This window comes from Aegilops tauschii, chromosome 2 (genome assembly GCF_002575655.3).
Source record: "Aegilops tauschii subsp. strangulata cultivar AL8/78 chromosome 2, Aet v6.0, whole genome shotgun sequence".
NCBI classification, from domain to species: domain Eukaryota; kingdom Viridiplantae; phylum Streptophyta; class Magnoliopsida; order Poales; family Poaceae; genus Aegilops; species Aegilops tauschii.
The window spans coordinates 123,210,765-123,216,099 of NC_053036.3; positions in this window are offsets into that span (position 1 = coordinate 123,210,765).

The window sequence follows — 5,335 nt, forward strand, 5'->3', positions numbered from 1 at the left end:
GATCAGCAGCACCCTCGATTGCATTCAGACATGCCATTGCCTCAGCCTGCAGAGGGCTTTGCACATGTTCCAGCTTGCCTGCAGCAGCTGCAAGGAAGCTTCCTGTTTCGTTGCGAGCCACAAAACCCCAGGCGCCTGTGTTAAAAAAAAAAACAGGCGCCGGACCCTGTCTCCACTCGGTAAGCAGCGTCCAGGTTAATCTTAACAGTATCAGAGGTAGGTGGGTTCCAACAAGGCTGTGAATTTGACTGTGGAGCTTGTGTATGGGACTGGGGTTGCCCACTTGCAAAGTCCAGAAGATGTTTAGAGATGAGGGCACTCACTTCTGTTGCTGATTGCTGTTTCTCGCCTGCATTTGTTTTGTTCCTGGTAGTCCACCAATCCCACAATAACACGGCTACACGGAGCTTCTTCTCGATCAGAAGCGCACATACCTCATGAATCACATCAAAGGAGTCTCGGCGCTGACATAACTGAAGCCTGACATCTTCTAACTGCTGCTCCCTCCAAACTGCTTTAACCGTCTTGCATCTCAAGAAAAGGTGTCCTCCATCCTCGTCCAGTCTAGCACACATCGGGCATCGAGTGTCAAGTTCAATCTTCGTGCGCTTGACGTTTAGTTTTGTGGGAAGACTATTATGTGCCAGCCGCCACAAGAACATTCGAACTTTCCCCGAGAGATTCAAGCTCCATATATGCTACCACTTCTCTGATGTCAAAGCCTGGGCGCTGGAGCTTCCAGCATCCTGGTGATTTCTTGCCTCTTTGAGACTCGCCCCAACCTGATACGCCGACTTGACCGAAAAGACCCCTTTCTTATCATAGTGCCATGATAGAAAATCCTCCATCCCGGATCTCAAGGGAATAGCAAGAATGGTTGTTGCATCCTCCGGTGTGAACAATTCCGTCACAAGCTCAACATCCCAGTTCTCCGTCACCAGATCAATCAGTTCGTGTACCTTGGTTATGATTGCTCGGATTTCAAGTAGTCCCCCTTGGAAGCCATGAATCAGTCCAGACATTGACCTGCCGACCATCGCCAATACGCCAAATGACCCCTTCCTTGAGCAGCTCACGTCCCCTTAATATGCTTCGCCAGGTGTAGGACATACCTTGTGGTTCTGGTGCTTCCAGAATGAAGCAGTCCGGGTGGTACTTGGCTTTCAGCACCACGGCACACAATGATTCTGGATTTTCTATGAGCCTCCACACTTGCCGAGCAAGCATGGCCATGTTGAAAATATGCAAATCCCGAAAACCAAGGCCGCCCTTCTTTTTCCCTCTCATAAGCTTATCCCAGCTGATCCAATGGCATTTGCGCACTCCATCTTGTTGGTTCCACCAATACCTACTAATCATTGCACTGATTTCATCACACAAGCTTTTAGTCAAGTCAAAACATGACATAGCATAAGTGGGAATGGCCTGTGCAACTGCCTTAATTAGAGTCTCCTTTCCCGCCTTGGACAAGAGCCTCTCAATCCACCCCTGAATTCTTCTCCATATGCTCTCCTTTATGTACTCAAATTCTTTGCTCTTTGCTGCTCCCAGGCGAACCGTTAAACCAAGATATCGTTCGTTCTGCGATTCAGATGGGATACCTAGGACATTCAGTACTTGCTGCTTGTTGGTAGTATCAGTCTTCTTACTGAAAAAGGCCGAAGACTTCTCTCTGTTTATTTTCTGTCCAGATTGGGCCTCATATAATGCAAGTATCTCCTGAAGACGGGCTGCACTTGCTGTTGTAGCTTTCATCACTATCAAGGAGTCATCAGCGAAGAACAAATGGTTGATGCTCGGGGCGCCAGGACAGATTTTAACTCCCGCAATGGTCTGATCCACCTCCGCTTGTTGCAACAATACTGAGAAAGCTTCCGCACAGAGGATAAACAGGTATGGTGACAAAGGGTCTCCTTGTTGCAAACCCCTCTGAGGGAGGAAGGCCTCGGTAACCTTGTTGTTGAACTTAACCCGATAGGAGACAGACCTCACACACTTCATAACCAAATTCACCCAGGCAGGAGCAAATCCCATCTTGTCCATCATTCCTTCGAGGAAACTCCACTCCACCCTGTCATATGCCTTCCTCATGTCTAGTTTCACGGCCACAAGCCCTTGTCTGCCGCCTTTCTTGCGATGCATTAGATGGGTGATCTCGTAGGCGAGCAAACACATTATCGGTAATCATGCGCCCAGGAACAAAGGCAGATTGGGTTGGGGAAATTATATCTGGCAGGATCAACTTCAACCGATTTGCCAAAACTTTTGAAATGAGCTTGTACAGGACATTACAAAGACTGATTGGGCGATATTGTAATAGAGATTCTGGGTCCTTAACTTTGGGGATCAGCACTATTGTAGTCTCATTCCACCCCTCCGGCATAGGGTTACCATTAAGAACACCGAGTACTTCCTCTTTCACCTTGGGCCCAACCTTCTGCCAAAACTTCTTATAGAAAACCGCCGGCATGCCATCAGGTCCTGGAGCTTTTAAATCACCAATTGCATCGAGAGCACTTTCCACTTCCTCCCCGAAAAAAGGTTTGGTGAGGATATCATTCATTGGCGGGGTCACTGACAGGGGAACATGCTTTAAGATATCGTCATTTGGTGTTCCTGCAGAAGATACGAACAAAGTTTTGTAGTAGTTAGATGTAAAGGGTCCTATATCTTCCTCCCTCTCCACTACACTTCCATCTTCCTTCCTCAATCTTCTAATTAAATTCTTCCTCCGTCTCTCCGACGCATGGGCATGAAAGAAGCCTGTGTTTCGGTCGCCGTACTACAGCCAGTTTACATGTGCTCTCTGCTGCCAATACAAGTTGTGTTGGCTCTCAAGGCGGCTCAGCTTATACCTTAGTAAATGCTCTCGGAAAATGTTGTGCTGGTCAATTCCTCCTCGTCTACACCGCTCAAGTTCCCTTTTGATGTTCTTAATTCTATGTTTCAACTCCCCCAGCACCTCCCTATCCCACTTCAGTAATCTTGCACCCACCTCTCACCGCCTCTCCCACCGAACCAACCCCCTCCTGAAAATCTTCATTCCAAGCCTCCTCCACCACCTGGCCACATCCCTCTTCTTGGAGCCACCGCGCCTCAAATCGAAAGCACTTTGGACCCCGACCCGCAGCCGTCTGCAGACTTTGTCCGTTAAGCTCAGCAATGATTGGGCGGTGGTCAGAATGTCTTGGATCATCGTTAATAATCTTATGCAGAGGGAACATACACCTCCAAACCACATTCGCCACTGCCCGGTCCAGTCTCTCCCGCGTGTACCCCTCCGCATCCGTCCAGTTATTTCTCCAGGTGAAAGGATCTCCAAGAAACCCCAGGTCCTCCAATCGACAGTGTTCAAGGCATCTTCGGAAAGCTTCCATACAACCCTAGGCCCGAGCCGGCCCTCCTTCCTTCTCACCCCCAAAGAGGATCTCGTTGAAGTCTCCAAGGCAGAGCCATGGTAGATTTGACTGCCCATGGAGAGCTCTAAGAAGCTTCCATATGCGGTCTCATTTCTGAAAAATGCTATCTTTCAGGCTGAACTTAGTGTTTTATTCATTCTACTCAGTGTGCCATGTACATATTAACCCATGCAAAAAGTTTGAACATATGTTAACCCATGTTAACCATGTCCATATTTTGTTGTATTGTTGAAAATGTACCCTGATAACTCTTGTGTAAATAACATGGCAATATACGCATCGCAGACCTGATACCCAAGGTATTTAGGAACCGAGAAAAAAGTTGGTGAAAACATACCCATAACAACTTCTGTGTAAATAGCATGATAATATATACATCATAGACCTGATAACTTAGGTACAAACACTGGTAATTTTGACCATGGGAAACAAAATTATTGGAAGCATTTCCCCCGGCAATTTATGTATAAATAGCATGATAATATATGCACCACAGACGTGGTAACTTAGTACAAAACACCATGATAACTTTGGCACTAGGAAAAAAATGTTAAAAAACATAGCTCGGTAACTTCTGTGCAAATAGCAAGGTAATACATGCCCCGCAGGCATGATAACTTAGGCACAAACACCGTGTAACTCTCACCTGGTAAAATTGAAAAAACATACCCCCGGTGACTTCTGTGTAAATAGCATGATAATATAAGCACCACAGACCTTATAACTTTCATACAAACATCGTGGTAATTTTGAAAGGGGGGGAGGGGATTTTGTGTAAATTATGTAACAGTTTTTCTAGTTCAAGTGTTGACCCCGATTATGTAATCCTCGTAAGTCTAGAAAAAGTATGATTATGTGTGAAAACATACCATGAGAAAATAGCATGGTAATATAGGAATCACTCATGCAAGCTTCTCACCGAGAGTACCTTTCTACACCGGAATCACTCATGTATAGAAATGCTCCTGGTGTGAACAATACAATAAAGAAAATTGATTTTTTAAATAATTCTGAATTTTTTGGGACATACTTTCGAAAATGTTTGTCATGCTTGCAAATTTTCATCACGAAATCACATTGGTGCAAGTCGTGCCAAAAAAACAAAATCAAAGCTCCAAAATGCTTTTGTAAGTAACATTTTCAGAGCATCGATTTTGTTTTTTACCACGCCTTCCACCAATGTGATTTTGCGATGAAATTTTGCATGCACAACTAACATTTGTGAAAGAATGCCACAAAAAAATTTCAGAATTTTTTGATTTTTTTAATGTTTTTATATTACTGTTCACACCAGGAGCATTTGCTCCTGGGTGTAGAAACTCCACGTCCGCTTCTCACAAACTACACATGGTTTCTACGTAAAATTTGTAATAATGTTACTTAGATTTAGAATTTGTTATCACTATAGAGTGATCACCTCCATTTGTAATAGAGTAGAACTTTAATTAGTACTCTTCTGCATAGCATCTATTTCCATACATTATCTTTAATATATTGAGTTTACATTAATTTCTCCCATTGTCTATTACATGCCATCGATTGATCAATTTTCTATCGATTATTTTTAAAATAATCATGTGATATAGCCATTTGGTTCAAAAATCTATATTGTTTGGAAGCTAACTCTACATATTGTTATTCTAACTAAGCAGGTGATCTCACTAATTAATCTATCTCTCTCAACATGTAACCATGCCACCTTAAGATACAAGCCTGCATAGGTAAAACCTCTACCTGCAACAACGCATAGGAAAATACTACATATATTCATTAAATATTAACTATGTAATATTCCTCTACAATAACTTATGTGTACTTTTAGTTTCAGTTCTCATATTATTAATCCAAATGTTCATGCTGCATGTAGCTAAATTTGAAATATGTTGCAACCTATTCCCACAGCAACGCGCGGGGTA